The sequence below is a fragment of the Momordica charantia genome (assembly GCF_013281855.1).
Source record: "Momordica charantia cultivar OHB3-1 chromosome 11 unlocalized genomic scaffold, Mcharantia_2.0 BLBB01000011.1, whole genome shotgun sequence".
NCBI lineage: Eukaryota > Viridiplantae > Streptophyta > Magnoliopsida > Cucurbitales > Cucurbitaceae > Momordica > Momordica charantia.
Window position 1 is genome coordinate 22,357,617 of NW_028275159.1, and position 14,124 is coordinate 22,371,740.

A 14,124-nucleotide genomic window follows, 5' to 3' on the forward strand; every position below is an offset into this window, starting at 1 on the left:
ATTGAAAGTTTAAAGACTAAATCCTTGGTTGTACACGAACTAAATATGTTTTTAACCAAAATATATATATATATATATATATTTTGAGAAAATTCTTAATTTGTCTTGAAAAAAATCTTAATATCTTCGCATTTAAAAGAAAATTCTTTGATATGAAGATAATGGATAGTTTTGATTGTTAAACGTAATTAGATCGTTTTGGAGCTCTGCATCTTTATATATCTAAATTGATTACTAATCCATATCAAAAGAAAGATGGTTCCATTCAAATAGAGAAGTCATATTTCAAAAAGTTCTTTGAAGAAATTACAAAGTCGATTATCGAGAGATGAGTGCTGATCGATGAATCATCGTATCGTGCATGAGCCGATTATCGACATGCATGGTTACCATGCCACTTGTGTCCACAGCTGTAGCAAAACTCAAACCCACACCTACACTTGATATGTGGACAGCCTTCAGTCCTCTCCACATAAATCTTGCAATGAGGACATCTCTTCCAGTTCTTGCGCCCAGCGAGCTGCATGGTCAAGAAATCATCGATTCCCCCTGCCTCTTTGCACAGCCTCTGAAACTCCTCGCATTTCACTTCCCCATGCCACGCCACCTCGCACTGCGCGCAGAACATTCTGTGGCAGCAGGGACACTCCGCCGCCGTCACCGCCACCGCCGCCGCCTCGTCGATGATCGTCGCCGAGCAGTCCACGAAGGGGCAGAGGATGAGTTTGTGCATCCCCAGGATCATGGTCTCGCACAGGGCGTCTCCCCAGCGCTCCAGCGCCTCTTTGGAGAGGAAATAACTGCATGTTTGTGGCTCCAGCGCCGCGTCGCAGTTTGGCTCTGGACACGTCACTTTGGCCACGTTGTTCTCGAGTTTTGCGGCGATGTGGCTCGCAATGCAATCGGTGCAGAAGGAGTGGGAGCAGCCGCTGCCGGTGAACATGTCGGCGGCGGCTTTGGCATCCGTACAGATGGTGCACGTGGTTTTGGAAGCAGAGGATTCGCCTTTGGACATTATTGAAGATGATAATACGAAGCAGGAAATTAGTAGTGATTTCATATATGGGAGAGGATTGGGAAGAGGATTGCTTTTTTATGTTTGTGAAGGGATAAATTATAGGGCATTAAAAGAGCGTCTTTTGGACTGCCCAAGTGATGGTCTGCATGGTTCACTGTCACAATTGTGAATTAAAGGAAGAATTATTATTTAGGAAAATGTGTGGGAAAACGAATTCCAATGCAACTTGCAGGCGTCGGTTGGGTTTGATTTGTGAATGGAATATATATATATTTTATAAAGAGAAACCAGTTCATTAATAAAGAAAAATAAATTAGAACAAAAAATTATAATGATTATATATATTTATCATTATTTACATATTTTAGGAATAGATTTCATTTTTATAAATGATATAACTTTCCTTTAACGATAAAAATGAGTTTTTATATATTTCAAAAAGTAAATAAAAACAATAAATATGTATATATATATATATATATATATTTTTGGAAGACTATATATATATATATATATTTTGTTATAGGCAGAAAGAGAAGATCCAACGAAATGAGAGAAGATCGGGGAAGAGCCAAGAGAAGGCACGAACCAGAAAGGGGGCCGGTGCTCGGCAATCCCAGCCGGCCCCCTGCCGACTAGTGGTCGGAGCCAAGCAATTCTCGACCCTCGACCGAGAACTCTAGAAGACCTGACTTAACAGCGATGCATGCCGGCCCGAGCCCATCGTGTTCTGACTCTTGATCTGACGAGAACAGTCCCATATGTTGACCCAAATTTCCTAAATATGTCAAGATTCGAATTCTACAATCATCAGGATTCAACTCCTATAAAAACGAGAGTAAGCCAAATTTAAACTTACGTTGAATACTCTACTCTCTACTCTCGACTACTTCGATACTAACTTAAACATCGGAACCTGTGTGACAGGAGCACACCAGTCTTAGTGTTATTTTAGTTTTGTAGGTCACGTCGATCCCTCATATTCTAGATGATTGGTGCAAATTTCTGCATATATATATATGTATGTATATATATATTTGTTAAAAAATACATATATATTTTAATGAAAACTCAAACAAATTATCAATACGAAGGACCTGAGCATGGCTAGTTTATTAGGGTGAAGCGGATGACCGATTTTATGATTTAGACTATACTAATTTGCAAATCATTTTAAAGTTCCGGACGTACATCCGCCACTAATTATAAATAAGTCGTTAAATTATATGTATTTGTTAACTTATATAAATTATATGTATTTATTAAGAAATTCTATTAAATTCGTATCAAAAAGTAAAAAATAAATTCCATTAGACCCTAACAATCTTTGCATTCTAAAAAATCACATAGTACAAAAGCTTTTCATTTTCTTTTTGGTATGAATTTGGATGAATTCCAAAAGTGAAGAATTACATATGCCAAATACATGTCTGTGAAATAAGAAAATTTGAGTTTTGCCGGCACCAAACTTCAATGCCACTATGTTTGGGTTTGTGTTAGAATGGAATTTATTGATTTTGATTTGTTTAGTGTGGACCCGTGTGTTCAGGAAAAAGTCATTTTTTCCACTTGTCGATGATAATTTGACAAATTAAATGCTTTTCCCCTCTCTTAGATAAATTAATGTTTTAGCATACCAATGTTTGCTTCTCTTATATGTGTACAAACATGCTTCACTCTTTATTTAATTAGTGGATAGTTTGACCCTCTAAATAACAATACTTATTCCCCTATATTTTTACTGACTGTACTATAATTTTGGTAGCTTTTATTTTTTAAAAAATCCCAAAAAAATTATCTCTCTTTGCATTTTTTGTTTCCGGGTTGGCCTTGGAAACAAGATCTAGAAAGACTACATACAAACCCATATTTGATAGGATCATAATGGATGATTAAAAACTCGTAAACATATGTTAATGGTATCTATTTAAATGATTAAGTTTACTTTAATTTTTGAATTGATTGATGAATTAATATGACATTCGAAACAGAAGGTAATATATATTTGAATCCTATATCAAGAGTGTTAAGATTTATATATTTAGAAATGATTAAATTTACTCTAACTAAAGTCTCGTCTCAATCTTTCTGCCTTGATAGATTAAAAGTCATAACATCAATTTTGCTATTCATGTAACAAGAAGAATTAAACTATATCTAGAACCAGAAATCTTATTTCTCAAAGTTGTTCAAAGAAAGTGAAATACTTAGACTTCTCCACAATGAAGATTAAATCTTATCCTCGTCATCATTACATTTTTTATCTTCATGGTCGAGGAGCCAAGTACGATATAATATGAATTTATCAAGAGAGAGGTAAATTATTGAGGGCACGCATGGTTACTATTCCACCCTCCTCCACAGCTATAACAAAACTCAAACGTACACATACAGATGATATGGGAGCAACCTTCAGTCTTCTCCACATAAATCTTGCAGTGGGGACATTTCTTCCAACTCATCCTCTCGGCCAGCTCCTTTGTCATGGCCTCGCAAAGGGCATTCCCCCAGCACTCCAACACTTGTTTGGGAAGGAATGAATTGCATCTTTCTGGCGCCAGCGCCGCCTCGCAGTACGGCGCTGGACACTTCAAGTTTGCTGCGTTGTCTTCGAGTTTGGCGACGACATGGTTCGAGATGCAATCGGTGCAGACGGAGTGGGAGCAGCCACCGCTGTTGAACATGTCAGCGGCGGCTTTGGTGGCCGTACAGATGGTGCACATGGTTTTTGCCATTATAGAAGATGGTAGGAGGCAGGAAAATATTGATTTCATGTATGGGAGAGAATTGGGAAGGGAAGTTTTTTCATTGTGAAGGGATAAATAGGCTTTTGGAAGCCATTAAAAGAGGGTCTTTTGGACTGCCCAAGTGATCGATGTCTGGTTCATTGGCACACTCAAAAGAGTCATTTAAAGGGAGAATTATTATTATTATTATTATTATTATTATTATTCAGAGAATGTGCAAACGATTTTCCACGCAACTGCAGCCGTCGGTTGGGTTAGAATATTTGTAAATGGAAAATTATTTTGTTGTGGGCGCATTTGTATATGAGGCCGTTTTGGTGCAGAAGTATTGGTAGAAACCATATTTAATTTGATACGGAGATGGGACCATTTTGATTGGTAAAAATTAGAAGTATTTTAGGGGAAAAGTATTTGTTCCTACTACCACCATTAAATATCCGAAGTTAAAAGATAAAAGAATGCAAAAACGAAAAGTTTTTTTTTAAAAAAAAGGAATATTTTTCATTCACAAATATTCTAACCGGACCATTAAATATCTCATTTACCTTATCAGGTGGGATCTCATCCCTTTTATAGGTGACGGAGTCTACCAGAGAGGACATACCAGAGAGGACATCTGGCCTGAGACATGGTGGGCCCCATTTGAGTACGTGCTCTAGCGGGTCATTAGGAGACATTATCTCGACGTGTGGTATCATCCCTCGTGACCTACCATCCTGACCGGTGCTTCACAGCAAGGTGTGTCGTGTAATCGTTCAATGCCACTGCCAGTCCCAACGACGCTTCCTCCACAGGCCATATGTCTGTGTGGGACTGGTCCCCACGGCCATGTGTCGCCCTGTGTCACGGTCATACATTTTTCAACCGTGCGGCGCCATGATCTAAGCTCGACCATGGCCAGCCTTACAAGGAACTCTAGCTCCAATCCACTTTTCGCGCCCTTTTGTGGCTTCATCGGACCTTAGGCAAGGTTCTTTCTTCCTCGACCGAGCTTCACTTGCAGTGAAATTCTAACTTGTCTCGGCAATGCACGTCGCCCGTACGCGCATTTAAACTCTATCGCGACTCTAGCCGGCTTGCCTCTACGCTAGGCCAAGCCCCACGGCTCTACCTTGCCTTTACTCTAGGCCAAGGTCTTCTAAACGCGACGTCGCAACTTGATTTCAACCATCTTGGTTCTCGGCCACTCGGCCGTCCCGCTCCTACGATGAGCCAGGACCTTACCGGGATGAGTTCTGACCCATAACGAGGCCAGAACGCGCTTAAAACGCCAATCGGGTACAACCGGGAGATTCATGCCGCTTAACTATGTCAAAACTAGTCAATAACGGGCTAAACGGCCTTACCGGATACTGCCGGGATGATTCCTGCCGACTTCCGGACGAGAAATGATTAAACTTGGCAACCGGGATGAGTCTTGCTGCTTACCGGGCCAAGACTAGCTTTTTATCACTTATCGGGTGCCCACCGGTACTTTAGGATGCCACCCCGAGCATCGGGATGTCATCAGGCTTCGCTGCTCACTTAGGCACGCATACCGAGAACCGACTCATGTGCTTGTCTTAATGATCGGGACCTTCCGGACATCCAGCCATCCGGACACTATCGTGGCACGACGACTCTTGCGCTCATGCCGTGTCGTTCGAGCATACCGTACCACATAGGGACCCCGTGGTGCAACCTCCGACACATGGATCGAGGCGCAATGCCGGCACACTCGTGCCGCCCAACACTGTCCTCGAGTTTGCTATCCTCAAAGGAAGTCGCCCAAGACACTCGTCTTGTAGACGCTCGCCCTCGCCATGATACACGCATGTGCCATAGGGTGGCTCACTTAGGCCCTGACATGGCCCAGGGATGATGGAGAGCCAACACCATGCCTCCCCATAAGGTACATTCTAAGGCAAACTTGGTCTGGCAGGCATGTACGTGGAAAGTGGCGAGGAGTCACTCGCCAACGTAGAGCGCACGTCTGAACTCCGATTGACACGAAACTTGGTGTGCTTACATATCTCACTAATATGCATCTAACTCTAAAGCTGCTCGTCCAAACTCTCGACGGAACCCCGACTTCTAAGGTCATGGCCTGGGGCCCCAACTAGCCCCCGTTGAGCTTGTCACTGACACCACTGACATCGCCTTTGCCTTGCATTCTGCATACGCCTTCTCTAGGCATTCTTGAGCACATCCATATGGTGTGTTAGGTGATGCACCATCCTCCTTGGTCGCATCACGACACTTCTCTCTCGGCCCTCGACATGGCCAGATGGACGACATATGCTTGTCGTTGACACTTGTAAACTACGTGGGCGTCACAACCTACTCTCTCCTAATATGGTTGTGACACCCTGCACACTTCGCACGTCTACGACTTAGTTTCCACCCTCGACAGTTAGTCTTGCTTTCGAGACGGGTTGACTCGAAATTGCGATGGGAACCTAATGTGGAAGCATTGATGTAGCAGGTGCGTGCATGGAGTTGTCCGCGTGTGTCGTGGATCGCTTTTCTAAATTTTAGTGGGGGCAACACGTTGGCGGGCTAGGTTTGGCAGTTGGCAATCATATCGCCACAATGATTGCGAGGACGTGTGTTGTTTGTCGTCTTGCAGGCTTTCGCGTCTCCTCACACAGAGTAGCATGGCGTCGTGCGGCAGTTGTGATCCTTTGTAGCCGTCGGGGTCTAAAGAAGCTTTTTCAGCGAGGGATGCTTTCCTTTGAAATTGGTCTTGCGTCCTTTTCTTTCTTCGTTCCTTTGTTCCTTTTCATCGTAGTTGCTGTCGAAGGGTGTTGTACTATCTCCTCCTAAAATCCATCTTCTGTGAGTAAAGCTTCCTTTCTCGTTATCCCTTCCCTTCTCAATGTTTGGGTCATAAAAGAAAAGCTCTGCTCCTACTGAGGGTTGGACCAGCGCCCGTCCATGTTCATTCGAATGTCAATCGTAAGGCCTCGAAAGCGATCCACGCGACTTTTCGCATAATAGAGTATGTCCTCATGCGGTTGCCTGTCGTCGGCAAGCGAACCGATCGCCCTCCCCCAGGTTGAGTAGGCCTCCCAGATGTTCGGGAATTACGTGAGGCTCCCCCTTTCCTTCCATGCTCTGGCCAGGTGCGATGGGACCTTAGACAAACTTTGATTGAGAGACCTTAATATAGAATATATATTTTTTTTTAAACAACACCTATAATTCTTGTGAATAATTTATTCCAATGTTTTTTTTTCTTTATTAATTAATTCTTGAATATTTTTGTTAATGGTTAAATCAACTCTAGCATTCCTATTAAATGTGTGTGATTCATTACTAAATTTATGACTTCTAGGTTGAGAACTAAGATTAATCTTGTACTCTTTCATCCCCTAATTGAACTGTATTAGATGTAATACCAAATAACTTACGACAAAAACAATAAATTTTATTAAAATTCTTTGAGTAAACTATCTCATTTCTATCACGGTTTTTGCCGCTAGATAATCTTTTAGTATAATGAATATTAGAAAAATGTCTAGAATTTTCATCTTTTGCAAAAATTAAATAATTTTCTGACCTTTTTCTACCAACAAACCAATTAATTTAGAATCAATATTTTCTCATCTCCTGGATCATATATATTATAATGCACCGTACATGATATTCTAAGTAATACATTATTACAATCAGTTTTTCTATTCTTCTTTTTCTTCTAAACTTTTCATATCCATATTTATATATATATTTTTTTTAGAAATATTGAAATTATAAGTAAGTAAATCTAAACAAATCTCACATATTAAAGTATTGAATGATCAACAATATGAAATATATTTAAAAAAATAAAAATAAAAAATATATTAAAGTTTTGCGTCATTTTCTTTCTTCATTACTTTGTTCCTTTTCATCGTAGTTGCTGTCAAAGGGTGTTGTACTCTCTGCTCCTGAAATACATCTTCTGTGAGTAACAGGGTTTCAAATTTTGAGCAACACGTCGAAAGAGTGTTGTACTCTCTGCTCCTGAAATACATCTTCTGTGAGTAACAGGGTTTCAAATTTTGAGCAACACGTCGACAGGTCGACGTGTCGAGAACCTCGACATCGACACGTGGAGAGAATGTCGTTTTTCCCCCAATGTCCACATGTTGACGAAATGTCGAGGAAATGTCGAGGAAGTGTCTTTTTTTTTTACTTATAATCTATAAATGGATTTTTTTAATAATTTGAAAAGATATACGCACTAGTGGTGTCGATGGATATTTCGGTTAAATAATTTGAAAATATATGTATAGTTTGTTTGGGTGAGATAACGTAGAAATTGATTTTTTCCCACAAAAAAACAAGTTTTTTTTTTTTTTTTTTTTACCTTTTGTGACGTTTTTCGTTTTGTTTTCAACAATTTTTACTCTTCATTAGCGTCACAAAAACCCCAAATTCTAGTAGTGTTTGTTTCCATCTTTTTATCCGTTATAAAAAGGCAAATCTCGTAGTAAATAAGTGAATCTGACGGAAAAAAATCAAATCTTTTCTAAAACAAATTAGGATGTTTCCTTCAAATTTGGCTCATAGCAGTTCCAATGCTACGCCTTCAACCACTCGGCCATCTCTCCTACAGAATGATTATGGACCAGTAACATTATATGTTTATTTGAATTAAAAGAAAAGATCATGTTTGTTATTAGTTAAATTATATCACCACTATTTGTATATAATAAATTTTATTTTTCAAATTTTATACCTATTTCACATATCTTGTTTAATTATTGAATTAAAGATTAGATTTATTAGAAATTATTGATAGAACATAATCAATCAACAATAACTTTAATTTACTAATTTAAATAATTTACATGTAAGTATATACATGATTTTGTTCTAACGTTATCATCGCAACGACATTTTTATAAGTATATTATTGATATATTTAGATATGATGATCAAAATTGAACAATTATGAGCTAATTAAGATACAATTAAAGTTTATTTACTAATTCAAAAAATTTGCATCAATATCCACAATTTCCTTATTTTTTCCCGAAATATTCATCGACATCGACATATCCATCAACATATCCATAAAATCGGGACCTCGACATTTCGATCGATATCGGCATTTTGAACCTTGGTGAGTAAACCTTCCTTTCTCATTATCCCTTCCTTCTCAATGGTTGGGTTATAGAAGAAAAGCTCTACTCTCGCTGGCGATCGGCCCTCAGCCATCCATGTTCCACCGAACGTCGACCGCAAGGCCTCGAAAGCAATCCATGCGACTTTTCGCATAATAGAGTATGTCCTCATGTGGTTGCCTATCGTCGGCAAGCGGACCGTCCTCCCCCGAGCTGGGTAGGCCTCCAAGATGTTCGAGAATTGCGTGAGGCTCCCCCTTTCCCTCCATGCTCTGGCCAGGCTCGAGATAATATGAGGCCTTAGACAAAACTTTGATTGAGAGTCCTTAATATAGAATATATCAATTTTTTTTAACAATAACAATAATTCTTGTAAATACTTTATTCCAATGTTCTTTTTCTTTATTAATCAATTCTGGAATATTTTTGTTAATGGGTAAATCAACTCTAGCATTCCTATGAAATGTGTGTTCATTACTGAATTTATGATTTCTATGTTGTGAACTAAGATTAATCTTTAACTCATTCATCCCCTAATTAAACTGTATTAGATTAAAACCAAATAACTTACCACAAACTATCTCATTTCTATCACGGGTTTTGCCGCTAGATAATTTTTTAGTATAATGAATATTAGAAAAATGTCTAGAATTTTCATCTTTTGGAAAAATTAAACAATTTTCTCTAATGAGACTTTTTTCTACCAATAAACCAATTAATTTAGAATAAATATTTTCTCATCTTAGTGGATCATATATATTATAATGTACCATACATGATATTCTAAGTAAAACTTTCATATGTATTTCATATTCTAAGTAAAGCTTTTCATATCTATATTTATATTTTATTGTAGAAATATTCAAATTATAAGTAAATCTAAACAAATCTCATATATTAAAGTATTGAACAATCAACCATATGAATACATTTAAAAAATAAAAATAAAAAAGAATTTGAACGAAAAAAAAGTTTAGAACTTTGAAGCCACTAGATTGATTTGAACAACTAAGCATTTCTATTCTTGTAATTGATAATCACATTTGGAATTGTGTGACCACACATAATATCAAACATGAAAACTTTGAGACTTGAAAGAGACAAAGAGATAGTTAATCTTACTCTCTCAATCCCTTGAAATTGGATCCCACAATTCGGATTTTCGACCGAGAGACTTAGTAAGGAAGATCAAGTGGTGTCGTCTTATTGGGTTTACACGAAGAAGAGTCTTCAAAGGTAAAATCCAACATTCTTCTCTGTTTTATATTTTTCTATGTTTTAAATTTCAAAAGAAATTCAAGAACACGTTCTACTGCTTCCGCCTCCAAGATGCACATCCTTTCAGTACTCTCCTCCATGTGGATGTTGAAGTATCTCGTAATAAGAAACACCTTGTTGTTGGCAGAAGATTTTTCATACCTGTCAGTCAAAGCCTTCATCAATCTCATTGCTTCTTTCTGGCTTGGCACGAGACTCGCCACATTCATCATCAAACATAGCTTGATGATTACTACCGCTTGTTCATCCATCTTTGTCCACTCTTTATCTGAAATCCCAGTGGTCGGTCGTTCTTTCAGGATTTTGTGAATTTTCTTGTATGTAAGAAGATCTGTAATTTGCATCTTCCAAAACCCAAAATTCTCCCCATCAAATCTCAACACCTTGTTGAAGTAATGATGTGACTTCTAATTGGATCCCATGATACCACAACCTTATCTCTGATACAACTTGTTGGGAAATGAGATGCTCCAAAACAATTTTCCCTTCCATGGTTATATCAAGTTTATCACAATCACACAACACAAATAAGAGATTAAAGGGAAAAGTAAAAAATGACACAAGAATTTATACTGGTTCACTCCAACAGTTTATGAGCTAGGTCCAGTTTTCCGTTCAGATGCGGGTTCCACTAATAAATCGAGATTGGATACAAAACACTCAAATATCTCCCCAGATATTCACTCTCACTAAACTCACAGGATACTCTTTTCACACACTGCCCACGACCACTCTTTTATTTGGATTATGTACAAATAAAATCTTAACAAAAGTGTTATATTTATAAAAGTCAAATATCCTAATCTTTATATATATAAACAATATTACAATCCTTATAAGAAAACAATATATCCTAAATTTTTTTCTTATAAGGATATTGGTAGGGTGATAAGGGGTGTCCACCCCTCCCAATATTCTACAAAGGGTACTTTGCACCCAAAGATCTTGAAAATGCCTACCTTAATAAAAGTAGTTCGCTACATTACCCAACTAATTGATCCCAACAAACTTCCATTAATTATCACGTCGTTTTAGATTATGTCATGTCAAATTTCCATTCAAAATATTAACTGATGTTTGTTTCTTCAAAGGATATTTTTTGGAACCTTTATAAACAAATAGTATTGAGTTTGAAAGAAAATGGGTATTTTTGAGATGGGGAAATTTAGGAGCAGGTTTTGTAATTTAGCAAAAAAAAAAAAAAATTGATGGAATTATGTTCTTTTTTTTTTCTATAAGCATCAAAAGTTCAAAAGTAACATGGGAGTAAAATACAGTTTTTTCTTGTCATATTTATTCTTTTATTTTTACTTTGAAAAGTAGAAGGATGATTAAGCATTGCCGAAATATCGAGCTAGTTGATCGAAGCTGTTACGACAATCATATGATGGTCATCATAAATTTGGAATGTCAAGATTTGCTCCATGATAGCATTGATCATATTAAGCAAATTATTGACCCATGATCATAGATGATTGATTGAATATTCCTCATCCCTTAATATATGAGATACTTGTATTGTAATATTCTCCATTTTTTATGTAATCTTTCCTTTGATGTAAATGTTGTATTTATATTCAATACAATACAATTAACCACAAGCTAAGCAATTCAAGCTAGCTTTTTATCCCTTCTCTATTATGTACGTCAAAATTTATCTTGGTATTAGAGCATGGTTAGGTTTTTTTTTTTCTAATCTTCTCCTCATAGCTAGTGAAAGATCAACTTCCAACACTGCTGCACTAAGCAACCATCATACCCTTTGGAAATCCTCTCAACATAGTCCTAACACTAAAACTTGATGAGAAAAACTATGTTCTCTGGAAATCGATGGTTCTTGCAGTGATGCATGGACAAAAACTCGATAAATTCATCCTTGGGAACAACAACCTTGCCACCAGCAGAAATTACACTACAACAAATTTGCCTTTTTATGACGGGCGTTGCCCGTCACTAAACGGTAACAATGACGGTCACTGACCGACATCTATGCGAGTGTCCTTGTTTCCCTTTCATGACGGACATGCCCGTCATGAAAGGATAACCATGATAGGCAACAACCGACATCTTTACGAGTGTCATTGTTTATTTAATTTTTTATGGCGGTTTATGCCCGTCATTGTATGTGCGTCATTGTTTGTACGCCATCGTATGTTCGTCATCTTTTGTGTGACATTATTTGTACGTCATTGTTTGGGGGTCATTGTCTATGTGCGTCCTGGAATGACAATATTTCGTGATAGGCATTGACCGTCATTATTTTGTGAATAAATTAATTAAAAAAATAGTTGGTTGCCCAGACGTGGCTAACCAACTATATATATTTTCTTCAAACCTATGATAATATCTCAATATGCAACTAAAACTTTTAACACATTCATCCATTATAAAACAATATCTATTCTAAAACTTAACTCAAAAACTAACCTTAGACTCAAAACACAAATAATAAAAATTTCAACATAACCTCTCCACTTTTTGAATAACTCAAAACTAGCCAACAATATATCTCCCTTCCAACCTATTTTATAAAAACTTAACAAAAAACACAAATAATCAAGTGTAAGTACAAATTTCATCATGACCCTCTCCACTTTAGAATATATATAACTCAAAACTAACCAACCATTGTATCTCCTTCCAACCTATTCACACAAAATAATTCTCAATATTATTGAAACTCAAAAACTAATATGCAAGTAAAACTAATTTCAACATCATGATCTTCTAAAACTGAACTCAAAGAACTAACCTTAAACTCACAACAAATTATATAAGAGTATATCAAACAAGTACAAATTCCAACATGACCTCTCTACTTTAGAATAACTCAACACTAACTTGGAAAACAATAATATACTATATTCAGTAACAATCAAATACTTCTATATTAACATCATTCCACACAACAACAAATGGGACCGCCTGTCCCTCCAACAAAACTACATTCAACATAAGAATCTGGACTTCTATATATAAACAAAACAATCCAACACATTCAGCATCAGTCAAATACTTCTATAATAATCCAAAACTATTCTGTTATGCAGGACCATATATACACCATTCAAACTTCTACATATTATAAACAAGACAAAGTATTTCTAATCTACTAAGTACTAGACAGAAAGTAGTCTGAACCAAATACTTACATCAAATAAACAAAACTAATGAATCCATAGGTACTACACAAATCGCCCAACAAAATATGCCCATTCTATTTGAACTTTGTCGATTTCTTCTTGTTGATAGGCACTTTTTGTATTAAACTACCAAAAAAAAAGAAAGATAATACTAATTTAAGGACAAATCATATATAAACACATAAAGGTATATGATAATACGAACAAGTTCAGTTATAGGAGCATCGGGTTCCACACTATTTCTCGTATATACTTTTGCAAATAGTACCCACACTCGACAGAACCTGATTTCCGAGACACTACATATAGAAAATTTGAAAAGTAACATAATTATGAGTTATACAAAGGATTTACTGCAACATTGTTATGAGTTATGCAAATTTACCTTCACAAGTTTCCAAATTCTAGTACTTGTGAGATTGTTGAGTAGAATTTTTGGCTTGCCATATTTTCAATGATCTAAATAATTTGAAACATTAAAATAACATAATTATAAAAATTTCAACTATAAGAGTTCAAGGCACTTACGTGTTTATGATTCCCTCATAATTTTCTTCAATCTTACTTCTTAGAGAGTCCAATACATAAACACAATTCTCTCGGAGATGTATAACAAAATCGTCAACCTCAACTTCTTCTTGTGCACTAGTAGACATACTTTCAATGTTTCTCTTAATCGGTATTGATTCACCATGCCAAATTCATGTCTTATAGCTTTGATCAATACCATAAACAAATAAGTGATCTCTTACTACATTCACATTTCGAGACTTGGCATTTATACACTTTAAACATTGGCAACAAATGACATTTGATCTTTTTGAATGTTATAATCCATTTTCAATGAA

At 36.8% G+C, this 14,124-nt stretch overlaps 1 pseudogene; it reads right to left on the minus strand.

Annotated features, from left to right (window-relative positions):
* Positions 1–265: 265 nt before the first annotated feature.
* Positions 266–1,015, minus strand: LOC111023689 (E3 ubiquitin-protein ligase RSL1-like; annotated as a pseudogene).
* Between the last annotated feature and the right edge of the window lie 13,109 nt (positions 1,016–14,124).